The sequence below is a fragment of the Amblyomma mixtum genome, chromosome 3, assembly GCF_055824585.1.
Source record: "Amblyomma mixtum isolate Tamu chromosome 3, ASM5582458v1, whole genome shotgun sequence".
NCBI classification, from domain to species: domain Eukaryota; kingdom Metazoa; phylum Arthropoda; class Arachnida; order Ixodida; family Ixodidae; genus Amblyomma; species Amblyomma mixtum.
The window spans coordinates 250,199,702-250,213,257 of record NC_143014.1 but is presented as its reverse complement, the minus strand read 5'-3'; the positions used below and the strand labels follow the sequence as shown (position 1 = coordinate 250,213,257).

Genomic DNA, 13,556 nt, shown 5'->3' with positions numbered 1-13,556 from the left:
CAAGTGGGGTTTTTTTCGCGACCTCGTCATAGACTTCATGCGACCATATCTCATCGCGCAGGGTAAACGCAATATTTAAGCCACAGTGATGAAACTTTATGAGGTATTTAACCCCTCAGGGTCAGAGCTCGCTTGTAACTGTTATGCGTGACGAGATATTGATTTTTTATTTTTCATCGCCATTGAGTTACGCGCCGCCGGCTGTCGCGAGATGGCGCGACCGGTTTTCCGAGGCGCATGGGCCGGAATCCTGGGGATGCAGCAGCCGAGCAGCATAACCACTGGGCAACCGCTGCGGCTCATTATCGAATGCCGTCACTAGTGACATCGAAACATAGGCGAACCTCTGGAGTATATTAAAGGGCGTCTCCGTAGGTTTTAGAAATCGACGAATTTACAAGGGACGAATCTGTGAGCCTTTCAGGTAAAGCATGCGAAGTCTTTTTGGGCTAGCATTTGAAACGGTGATCTGATCGCCGATTAAAATCGCGATGGCCTCCAAGCTTCTCCGTAGCGCACAACGGCAAGCGAGAACCGCATGATGACGTCAGCTAAGGTGTCGGTACATTTCCAACGCATAAACGCCTCCTTTGAAGGAAAAAAAAATTCACTATGGTTTGACACATGGCCATCCCCAGTAGAATTGCGGAAGCAACGGCCCCGCAATCGCAGCGGCTGCGGCACCTGAGTCAACCGCGTAGCGGAGGAGCCGGCGGTGGCGCCAGCGCCGCAGCTGTGCGCTGTGTGACGTCACTCCTCCTGAAGAATGCACTGCTGGCGCAGCCGCGACGACACCTCTGAGTCACCCGCGCAGCAGAGGAGTCGGCGGCGGTCCGCGTTGCTCTGACGTCACTCGCTCCTCGCGCATGCGCAGTTGGGGCTCTCCGGGGCTCCGCGAAATCGCTCACACCTTGCGTAGTGTTGCTTCCGCAACAAAAACCAACGCCACCGAAGGCAAAACCCGCCTAGCGTTGTTCGGCAGCATCCATCGAGGTACCTACGTCAAGGTGTGGCTGACGGCAGCGGTAAATTCAATCATACCTTCTTTGGCGTCAGGCTGAACTTCCCCGCTCTCCTCCGCTGCTTTGTCGAGAAGCCAAAACTCAATCATCGATTAGGTCGCTATTTTAAATGCTAGTGCTAAAACACTGGGCGTGCTTCACCAACAGCCTATGAGATTTGAATCCTTGAATATCGTGAAATTCTCAAAACGTGGTGCAGTTGCCCTTTAACGAGAACTATCTGACAGCGTTTTTAATTCATGCTTCGCTTGCAGCGTGTCCGGCTCGTTCGTGGCGCGTTTCATGAGCCCTTGGAAGTGGGTGGACTCGCTGTTCTTCAACAACCCGTCCGGCTGGGAGGTGTGTACAAGCATACAAAGCCACCTCTTGCGTTAGGAAGGAGCGGGCTCACAAGGAACGCAAAGAAAGTTTGCAGTGATGGTAACCCTTGTGTAGGAAAGCAGGCGAGCACAGCGCGAGATGAACCCATGACGGGCCCGAGGCGAAAAACGTACGCTGGCCGTCGCGGTGTGCACCCCACGACGGCCCGAACAAGACCCGCCGCACTTGTGTCATACACCACGTACTGAAAGAAAAATGTAAGCAAATATAGTGAACATGCAGTACACCTACCGTAATCAGGCACACTTGGTTTGAGACTGCAGCCGCTTCCATGAATCCAAGCCTCGCCGTCTTCTCACCAACGCGAAAAAACAAAATGGCGAGACAACGCGAAAGAAACAAGGCCCCCACAAACCTGCCACGCCAAGACCACACGAGGCCAAAAAACACGGCTCACGCCGAGTTCGCGCGGCGCGAAATGCGACCGCATCTCGATAGGTCATCGGTCCTATGACGTTTGTAAAGGGCAGCTAATCAGAGGGCCGAGAATTTTTTTTTTTTTTAACTAGTTTATCTACCCTCTCCCCCTGATTCACGCCGGAGGCACCGTCTTTTGCGAATGACGCTGAGACACCGTCGAAATTGACAAAAGGATGACCGTCAAAGTGACGGCTAGTTTTTACAGTGCTGTTTATATGATACAATCTGATGTATTCTACACAACACTGGGTAATCGTTTATTTAGTCGGTGCAGATTGTTTTTTGTTGCCTCTTGTTGCGTCCCGTGTATTCAGCACCGGCGCACAGAATTCGCCGAGGACAAAAAGTAGTCAGTTGTTAAAACTTTAGCCCCACTACAAGAAAAAAATTATATGCTGTAGAATTTAATACAATCCAAAGCTAAAAAGCTGATTTTATTTACTGTTGTTACAGCGGAAAGGACGCCGCGGACCGTGGCCCAGTGTTACGAACTGCTGTTCCTTTCCTTAAAAGTTGTATTCTAATTGTATTGTCCCGTCACTTTTTTTCTGACTCGCTGTTTGATTTCGTTTGTTTCGCGTTAAAATTAGGCCCTGTTGACGCCCTTCCGAAAGGGGTTCGTTAAATTTGGAAAAATGGTGTCAGCTGCGCCCTGTCATACATATGCTTGGGAGTGCGAACACTGCACGCTCAGAATAACATTTCATAACCCGCGCCACTTTTCTGCGTCACTTCCGCCAAAATTAATTACGTCTCAGTTAACCAGGGGTGGTATTCTCCCGGTGTCGCCTTTTGCGACATGTCGCATTCGTTCTTCGCTGATTGGCCCGAGCCGCGGTGACGGCGGCGTGACGACACGGATCCGCCTTCCTGCTACGTCATCTTGACGTCGCCCCAATTTACTACGCTTAGTCGAACAACGGAATGCGCTGAAGCGATTCGCGCGGGCGACGGGCTACGAAATTGATACTAGACGCCATGGATCCCACTCTCCTTGCCTGGTTTTTGAGTTGCGAAGAAGAGTGGCGTGTCCGCGGACATCGCGACAAGTTTGCCTTGGCCGACGAATCGTGTCGGCGGCATTACCGGCTGTCGAAAAGCACAGCACTGTGGCTACCGACTGCTGGGCCGGACTGCCACTCGCCATGCGAACTTACTTTGCACCGTCGTGCACTTTGCACTTTGCACCCGCTGCGACGAGATGGCCTTGGCAGCGCTTGCGCTCACATCTACATGACCCTTAAAGGTGTCTTAATGCACGTTAGTGCAACGAAACAGCGTCTGCACGAGCCAAAGAGGATTTAAAGCAATGTGACGACTTTTACAAATCTACAACTGAACTTTAGAGAGTTTTAGTATTGCGCGGCTTTGCGTAATTGCGTGCATAGCGGGTCCAGAGTGCGCATGCGCAGAACGCCAGTGGGGAAATAGCGTTAGCGTACGAACGCAATCGGCAGTTGCGGCTTTTGCGCCCTTAGCGTGAAAACATGGCGGCGTCCTTCCAAGCGAGAGTCGCCCGCTTCAGCCAATTCAGCAGTCCTTGCGATTCCGGTCGGCATGTTTACCGGCAACTACTGGTGTTGTTGCTTTTCGCTATGACTTACCTTGCTTCGACGATAAAGTTTAAGCTGCAATTCAGCCTAGTTTTTTTTGAAATTTGAAATTGAAAATTTATTTCTCCACACACATTACAGAGGAAAAAGGGTACACTGGGCAAAAAGCTGCATAATGCAGCTTGAAGAGATACGTTTTGAGATACGTTCTCGATTCTGGAGCGCGCAAGCCTAATGGGACCTCCAGCTACACTGCTACCGTCTGCAACTGCCCGAAACGCAGCCGAAACCACTGATCTCCACTAGGGGAGCTGGATGCCGCGTCGGGCTGGTCGGGCACCCGAAAGTGAAGCCACCGGAAGTAAGCGGCCTTGTCCCGGAAGTCAGCCTTTGGCAGTGCATGAAATCGGACCTCAGCACGGTTTTTTAGTTCCAGTTTTGTTTTCCCACTTAGCATTTCGTCTTTTCGTCGTTCTCGTCTTTTTACATGACAATGCCTACCTGTTGCGCCGTCAACTGAGCGAGGAGACCAGCGAAGTCTTCGGGAAAGACGTTTCAAAAATAAGGGCGCATTGCATAGCAATGGGACGACACTAGCAGACGACAGGACGTCGCTACACGCAGCAAGTATGGAGCCTCGTCTACTCGGCTCGGTGTCTTCTCGTTTGCCTAGCTTCGCCAACTCTGCTCTTTACTGTGATGCTTGTTCCCATGCTCAAGCCCAAGTTATGCTATCAATGGGGGATAAATATAAGAAAGAATAGGTGGAAACATTTACCAGGGATCTGACTTTGCAGCGACCATTTTACCGAATTATGTGTAGACCGAACCGGGGCGAGGGCAAGGCTACTATCTGGTGAGGTGTCGAACGGTGTTCGGTAGGTTCGCATTAGCGCCGCCAAAAGGTATGGTACTGCTTTTTCGACGGAGTGTGTCATGTACTGCTTCGTCTTGTAGCAAGTTCAGCCTGAATGGGCTTTTATTCGTGGTGCTTGGGGCAGTTGACTTCTAACAGCGCATCTCACGCGCACTGCAGCATTCGTCTTTCTTGTCAGTCGTAACTCTCGCGCGGTGCTTTTTCTTTGCTACACGAAAATTCGGTTTCAAGATGACCTAGCCTCATCGTCATTCCACTACTTCTCCTTCACGCTCGGAAGGCAAGAACCAGGCAAGAATATAGTGTTTAATGCACGTGCTCCTTTGCCGGGGCAAGGTGAGACCTGCATGCCTGTTTTCTTCGGTTTCTCTGAAACTACAGGGTTCTGCACACAATGCTCACATTTCTCGCGTTCAGCTTGCTTGTTCCTTTCATATAACAGCAGACATTACCCGAGAACAACGCAAAAAACTGAGAACGAAAGGGCGAAAGACGCGACTTTTTGCATTGGAATACACAGCAGACACCCGACTTCCGGGACAAGCCGTCCGACTTCCGGTGGCTTCACTCGCGCTCGTCTCGGAAAGCGGGGATGCGGCATCCAGCCACCTAGTGGAGATCAGTGGCCGAAACCTAGCACAACCGTCCGGAACGAAACAAAAATAGATTTGAAGCTTTTTTGTGGTGTTTTATAGACTTAAATGAAGTAAAGCGAGTTCATATTTAATTTGCAAATGTTTTTTGAACATTAGACGTCATGTGATGGCAAATATTTTTGCTATCAAAGATACGAAACAACTGATGTTAGTGAATCAGCAGTGGTAAATTGTCGCTTCTCGGAGTGAATTATTCTAGTTCACTATAGAGTGAATAAAAGCACCGCTGACGAAAGTGCCCGCGGCGTTTTGCGTTTCTTCGAGCAACTGTACGCACTTTTTTAGGCCCCGACCTAATGCGACATGTCGCAAAAGGCGACACCGGGAAAATACCACCCCAGGGGCCACTGACGCGCCGCATGTTCCACCGTGTTTTGCGCCCGTTGTTTCGTGCCCGTTGCGAATGTCGCAACGGGAACGACCTATAGGGGGCGCGCGAGGCGATTCAACACGGCTGTCACTGAGATCAAGGGAGTGACATTCTCGCAGAGCCAATGGGGACGTTTTTTTTTTTCGAAAGCCACCACGCGCCGCATGTTCAACCGTGTTTTGCGCCCGTTGTTTCGTGCCTGTTGCGAATGTCGCAACGGGCACGACCTATAGGGGGCGCGTGAGGCGATTCAACAAGGCTGTCACTGGGATGATACTCCTTTCAATTCTACACACTGCCTGCTATCCTTCTTTTCGCTGCCCCAGCTCAGGTGCTTCCAGTTGCGATAGCAGGTGCCGGGGCAGCAAACATTCTTTTACCTTCCCTATTAAATGTACAAATAAAAACCACTACTACTACTACTCCTTGCGCGTCGTCGTCGTTGTCGTGTGCCGAGCTGCGCCGCGGAAGGTTGTAGCGTTGTAGTGCTAACCGATTTTCGGTAGTCTGCTACGATGTCGCTACCATTCAGCAGGCCGCTGTCTCTAGGAGTCACCATGAACCATATTGGAGCGGAAGAAACAAGAATTCGATGCCTAATTGAAGGCGAAGCGGTTCTCAACGCCGGCCATGTCATCTGCTGTGGCGTGAAGGCTTCCAGCATTGGATCCGTCACAATACAAGGACCTTCCGTGCAGACATCGAACGTTCAGCAAAATCCACATGAACTGGAGTTGATTTACAGCCAAGACAGCTCCATCAAGGTATGTCACACGTTTTACAGTGTACGGAGCGTACAGGGCAGCATGAAACACTCGGCTCGTTCGAAAGTATCGTTTCTCTAGACAGGCTGTGCGCTTAAGCCTGCAGTCTGTCGCAAGTACAGTCAGCGTCACTGGTGTAGCGATGTTTTTACCGTTAGGCATGACGATGTCAGTACAGTTGTTGATAGTGCGTCGACAAACATCGCCAATCTGACTTGCGCGTAAACTCCCGAGCGCCGACGGAGCTCTTGAAAGGTCGCGGAGCCCTTCGACGTTGCGGCGACAACATCACGTCGTAGCAGCCTCAAGGAAATATGCTAGCGGTCGTACTGTGCCTGTCATTGCGCTATTTGCACATCGTTCATGACCACCTCACCCAACAGTTTGTGCTCATACAGGCGCGAATGTTTATGTAGGGCTGGCGCGTCTCTTGTCTATGCAGAGTTAACACCAACATATTTCATCGTTTTATATCAACGTTTATTAATTCCAAAATTCCTTACCATATGCGAGGTTTTCTTCACGCTGATTATCCTTTGGACTGATAATCGCTGCATTTGAAAGTTAAAATTCTTTTGCACACTGTTCATTTTCAGGGCCACTGCTCCTGCAAGGCTGGAAACTCCCAACACTGCAAACACCTGGTCGCAATGTTGCTGTTTGTAAACAGGCAAGAGTGCTTTTATTTCATCTTTTTATTTTCATCAGGCACAGCTCAGTAGAGCAAGTGTGAAGTGGCACTTTGAGCATGTAGAAATGTAGAATAACTCATGTAACCTTAGGCACAGTTTCACATAAATAAAGCACATATGCAACCAACAGAGCTATAGTCTTCATATGAAAATATCCTTGATTTCTGCTAACTAGCATTAGTATCACCAAAGTTCTGAACAGTAATATGAAAAGTTCCTTTTTGTGCATGGTTTAAATTATTGAAGCTAGATTAAAACACTCTTTGAAAAACTGCAAACTATTTAAATACTTGGTGGAACTTAATACAGACATCTAAAGGCAGCTCTGCAGACATGTGCTACAGAAGTATCACTTGCTTTTCTTCATCACAGGACTGGCATCAACGATCTGGAGCATCTGACGTGCACCGACCTGAAGCAAGCCTGGGGCAAACTGAAGGCATCACCGATGTACCAGGCAAGAGAACTAAAAGAACTGTACCATGTGAATGCCCAGCAACGGCTACAGCTACCTACAGACACACAGGAAGCCATAAGGCAGAGACTGATAGCAGCCCTGCCTGCCAGAAAGCGCATTTGCACTTCACTTTCATGGCAGGCTGCAAGAGAGCTCTCAGTCACCTGCTTCAGATCCAAGTGACGATGAACACCAATTGCTGAGCCATATGATGTGCCAGGACATGAGGCCCTACACTGATTTCCTGTACCATAATGTTTGTTTCCAAGAGGTGGGAAAGTTGAAAATATGCAAATCATCAGACCAAGATTTGAGAGAACGGGAGCAGCATTTTTACAGAAAATATGTGGCGGTGACTCGGGAGGAAGCCCTGCAGATCTTGGCTGCAACACGGAGTCAAGACAACGCCATATGGCACAAAGAGCGGAAAGTCAGGATAACCGGGAGCAGGTGTTACGCATACTTCACTTTCCTTCTGAAGGATGGCCGCACTTGGGAGCATAAAATGTCAGTCATGATGGCCGAAAGCTTTCGTGGCAACCAGGCAACACTACGGAAAAGCAAGCGAAGAGCCGGCTATTGCCGATAAGTAAAACTAAAAATTCATTAACAAAGGCTGGCCTGGTGGTGCACCCTCTCTTGCCTTGGCTAGGGTATAGCCCAGATGATGGTGTCTTCACCAAGGGAGTGCCAACAGTTATCCTAGAAGTAAAGAGCCCAGTACACGGCAGAACAAAGAAAGCTGTAGATCTTATGAAGAGAGGAAGCTTCCTTATGTAAAGAAAGATGGAGAGAACATTGTTCTCAAGAAGAGGCATTCGTATTTTTCGCAGGTGCAGCTTGGGATGTTCCTGCTCAATTTGAAGTTAGTACACATTGTAGTGTACTCCGAAGCAGAGTCACTAATCGTCACCGTGCACCGAGTGACGAACATATTGATAGGCTGATACGAAGGCTGCAGTTCGTCTATTTCCAACACCTTTTGACAAAACTTGTGGAGTCTCTCTAAAGAGGTACAACTGTCTTTCGAAATGGTGAGGTTTTTATTACTGCAAGGTTTCAACAATAATTGTACAGTATAAACACTGAAGCATGATGAACAGGCACAACTTGTACTGAAAAATCTTCAGTTCTTTGTAAATATGGTGTAAGATGGTGTTTAGTACATTTATGTATGCTCCTCCTGCCCAGACATTCTCGTACAAATAAAAATGACACAAATATGATAAAAAAGTTGATAGATGTTAAAATGTTCTGATAGAATTAAACAAAAAAATGGATTCCGTCTGCAGTTGACATGCCTGGTCTAGTTAACATGCAATCCAAAACTCTTCTCAGAATGAATAGGCGTCGAAAGGTTGACAATGCCTGCGATTGTGATCAATACCTGATCAAGCGCTCCCACCATTTCCCAAGGAACGGGCCCTTTCAGAATCTTGAACACTTTCATGCGTTGGATTGCTCGTTCCACGTGCACCCTCGCCCTGGCAATTTTAAGTGTCTTTTCAGATTCAGCAGCTGTGAACTGCGCCTGGTTCCGCAGGAAAGGGGGCTGCAAAATTCCGATTCCGTGTTTCGCACATAGACTATCTATGCTAAACCCTTTGTCGATCAATACATCGTCCCTAAAGCTATCTAGCTTGTTGAGAACTGCTGCTTTCTCCACAAAAGCTTTATCGAAAGCTCTGCCGCCAAACCCATCACTAATAAATGTGATGAGTCCTGCAGGCGACACTCCAATAAGTACCTTGGCAGTGTGCATGCCTTTGTAGTAGGAGTACGTCAATATCCTACATGATGCACAGTGAGATTTTTCTAATGCGATTTCAGTGCAGTCAAGCACAATGCGAACTTTTCGGTAGTCTTGAAAGCACTGTGGTATGTTCTTTCTTATCTCATCCTTTTCAGGCCCTGGAATAGCAGCTTCCAAAATGGCAGCAAGGTTTCGCAGTGTGTCGTAGAAGTGCCTTGCAACTGTCCTTCTGCTTATGCCGAACAACGTGGCCAAACATGCGAAAGGAAGGCATGTTTTCAACCTAGTGAGCATACAGGAATGGCTGTGTTCGAAAGGTCTATTCTAGCCACCTCATTTGATATTGCCATCAGTGCCTTCATCGAATTCACTCCTGTAAAGGCCACGACAACAGCATTGGTTGAAAGCAAATCTACCAATTTCAACTTATGCGGCGCCAGGGCGTCAGTATTAACTTGTACCCTTTGTCCAGAACATTCTTTTTGAGCACATCTTCGACATGGCTGCACCCCAGGAGCTGCAGAAGTGTGTCGGCCACCTCCACATCCCGTGCAGCAGCACAATCCAAGTGGCCATATTGCCCGATTGAAGCCTTGTTGAGGCAGGAATCGCCTGGCACTGCTTCTGAGTCAGCCATCTGCATCACAAAACCAAATGTGCCCAAGGCATGATGAGAAGATCCTAAAGCAGTAGCAATAGAATGATGACAACACATAATGCGACTACGTCATTCGCAACGCTTACCTTGGTAACATTACTGGTAGCCAGTTCCCCCTCAGTGGGCAAAGCGAGTGGCACTGACTCTGTGTCTGAATCCCTTGGTAAGGACGCTTCTGCACAAAACAAAAGAACCCTCACCCGCGAAAAAGTGACAGCACAGCCTAAAAATTACCATTTGTTTAGAGCTGTTGTGTTTTAGCTTTCCCTGGCCCAGTGTGGTGGTGTAGTAGCTAAAGCGCTGAGCTACTGAGGTCACAGCAGCCACTTAGGTGATGCAGGTGTAAAACGTACACAACTGTGCATGTGACATGGTGTGCACGCATGGCAAAAAAAACATTGTGCCGAACCAGTAGACTCTAGGAGAAGGCGACATGCAAATGGACGTTCAATACCTTCTATTTCAGCACGAACAAACAGGTTCCGGTAGTTTCTTAGAGACTGTCACGGAGTGGAACCTCCTTCCATCATATGTACTCGAATCAAATAATCCTGTCAAGAAGCTGGGATATTTGTTTTATGGTTCCTAGCACTGCTGCCATGTATTTTGATGGCCTGCTTTATTCGCTGTTCTCATTTACGAGTCAAAGATATGGTACAAGCTTTGTACAAATAAAAAAACAAAGTGAACACCTTGTCTGTGTTTTTCGCGGTGAAAACTCAAACCTGGTGCACCCTTCAGGACGATTGTCAGCGAGTAAGGAACCTGGCAGCAACAAATTAGTAGCTTCATGCTTAGGCACTTAAATATTCTGGTTCTTTCTGATCCCTCTGCCATCAAGAATTCATTGGATGGAGCCAGTATGTTAAAAGGAGAGCAGATCGAATATGCCTTTTTCATAAATGTTGAAGATCTATTTTATTCCATACCACATAACGATCTGTTTATTGCTGTCGGACAGTGCATTGAAACAAATGATACTATCGCCTTCCAAAATACGGCCAGCTTAAGCGTAGACAATTTTATGTCACTTTTAGAATTTTATATCTATGCTACTTTTACCCACTTTGACAACCGGCCCTATCTACTGCTCTTGTATCGGAAAAAAATTTATTGTTTGGTTCATTTTAAATGTTCATGAAGCCTCAGTGGTCTTGGCCCACTCCGACTTGCACATTACGAGGAAGAATAAAATAGGTGCACACTGAGCATATGGCATTCAATAGAAGTCTTTGCGCCTTAAAAAAAATACATATCAAGTTTCCCAAAACGTACCTCCCTGAGTTCGTGCAGACGCCCGTGCCGCGCGAGCTGCTGCTGCCTGAATCCTGGACAAATCCTGGTGGTCATGAGGCCTGACAGGCAGGCGCTGCGACGGTACAGCGGTCTTCTTTAGCCGTTTTCGTACGGGCGTCCACACCTGAGGGTCTGGGAAACACAATAACGCATTACATTGGCTTCACCCAGAAATCAGGGTGAGGTCACTGACTGCCGGTAGGACCAGCTTAAACTCCGTCATAGCTGCACTTTAGACTGAACGAAAATATATTTTTAAAAAGTTAGCATTCGTAGCACTGGCCTGTGCCCATATGAGCCGAGGAACGCGGAGTTCTGTGTCGCGCAGAAATCGTAGAAGCTCTAAAGCCTATATCCAAATTATCCCGTTCCACCACAGAGAGCAGCAATAAATCGTTTTCTGGCTATTGCGATAATGCAAGTTATATTACACGAGTTTCTGTACGTTTCGGGAGGAAACTGTAGAGCTAGTATGATTCATTCTGGCGCTTCGAGAGACGCGTAAGTTTAGTTCATGGGTTTAATGCCCCAAAGCGACTTAGGATATGAGGGACGCGTTAGTGGATGACTCCGGAGAATTCCGACTGCCTGTCGTTCTTCAACATGCACTGACATCGTACATCACGCGGGCCTTTAGCACTTCGCCTCCATCGAAATGCGGCCGCCGATTTCGGGTCAGCAGTCGAGCACCATGACCGCTGATCCACCGTGGCAGCTAAAAGCAATCAATTCGCAGTCAGACTAGTTAGGCTGAACTCAAGTCATGCACCCGCTGACATGATCAAAGGTCACCGAGAACCCCAGGTGGTCGAAATTTCCGGAGCCCTCCACTACGGCGTCTCTCATAGCCTTAGTCGCTTTGGGACGTTAAACCCCATAAACCAACCAACCACCCAATCAAAGGTCACCGAGAGAGTAACGCCCAATTTTGCAAGCCATACTGCCAATATTAGGAAAGCATAAGCTGAAATTTGAGGCCCGAGCTACGCTACAACGCAATGATCGAGGATCAGCGCTTTACACTACCCTTCCCTGGTAAGCTCTACCGTAGCAGTCGCAAAAGTGCACATTTACTCACCCGCAGTGCTCCTGAAGAAGTCTCCGGCGACGAAGTGTTCGCTGTGCACTCTCATTGACGGCGTCACAGCTTTACCCATACGCAGCTTGACCATCCATTCCTTTGCTTGACCAGCTTGACCATCCATCGCGAGCCATCCGGAAACGAATGGAGGCTTACGCGGTTCTTCACAGCTCTGTTGACGCACTGAGGCACGCAACACATCCGATTGCTCTTGTATTTTCTTCCCATCGCGTGAAGTCACGCGTGTAAAAACGGGCAGGAAAACGCAAAAGCAGCCATAGAGAAATGTATTGGTAAAGAGCGGACACTCCCATGGGGCCCAGCTCCCATTTGACTGCAGCGCACCAAGCGGGCGGAGTCTCATTACGTCCGGTTTCGGTTTCAGGCGCGCGCAGTTTGAATGTCTGCATGCGCTGCGCCTCGCTGCCTGCGGCGATTTCCGTTTCCGGTTACAAGGGCGCGCGGTTTGAATGTTAGCATACGCCGCGCACCGCTGTGCCGTTGGCAGCGTATAATTAAATAGATTTCGAGTGCTTTTGACCAGCCATGAACGCAGCTGCATCACAGCCTTTGCCAAATAATAGCACTCCACAAAAGACACCAGGTGTGTGAAATGAGAACATTTATTTTGTGCAACATAAACAAAGCCGTGGGATGCGGAAGAAGATGGTTCCTGGCCTCCTGCTCAAGGTGATCCTGTTTCGGCACCACGGCACACAGCAGGTGTTGCCGACGGGTGGCATCACCTGAAAAATTCGCAAGTGTGGTCATTCTCAGTCTCCTTATTGTAACTCTGTAAACAGTGAAAAGGTGCGAAAGCGGCGAGGGAACGAAATTACGAGCGGAGTCAACATGTTTTTGCGAACCTCGCGTGCTGAACGTCGTTGCGCAAAGTACAATACACATACCCTACTACACGGCAGATACCAATCAACTTTTTGCAAGCATTTCTACATTCCCCGACGTTATTGTCTACCTTCTAAAACCTAGGTGGACAACAGAGTACGTGGTTTGTTCGAGAATATTTCGTACAAAGACGGCCACAACACGGACTTCGAACCAGAAGTACACAATGTGTTAGGAGCACTGAGAAATACACGGGTGCAACGTATGTTTTAAGAAGCATAGAAAATTAAACTATCGGCGCAACAGTTCTTGGTTTTCAAGCTCTTTTTTAGAGTTTAGAAAGCCCGACGCGTTGCCTTTTTTTGCCGGTTTTGAAAAGCGCATTCCTGTGTTGTCAATGCACGGGTGAAATGTGCGTTTTCACGAGCGCAGATAACGGAGTCTTTCACAAGTACAGTCGCGGTCAAAAATACGCGGCCCACGGCTCCGGCGCAAGGGGCGCTGCTATCTCCGTCGGGCGCTCGATGCGAGGGGGCACAGAGTGACGACGAAGCTTCGCCCACCCTCTCTCCTGGGCACGTCACACGACTGATAAATTTCAAGTGCAGCGTCCCGCTGTTTCGCGGCTGAGCATGGCTGAGGTCAGTACGAAAGAGGTATCTGCAATTCGCGCTGCGTGCGACTTTCTGCGCCGCGCCAGCGCCTGCTCGAATATCTCGTTTTCCCTATG

The 13,556-nt window shown here is 48.6% G+C and overlaps 1 pseudogene; it reads right to left on the bottom strand.

Annotated features, from left to right (window-relative positions):
* Positions 1 to 8,498: 8,498 nt before the first annotated feature.
* LOC149354309 (uncharacterized) lies at positions 8,499 to 12,104 on the bottom strand (annotated as a pseudogene).
* Between the last annotated feature and the right edge of the window lie 1,452 nt (positions 12,105 to 13,556).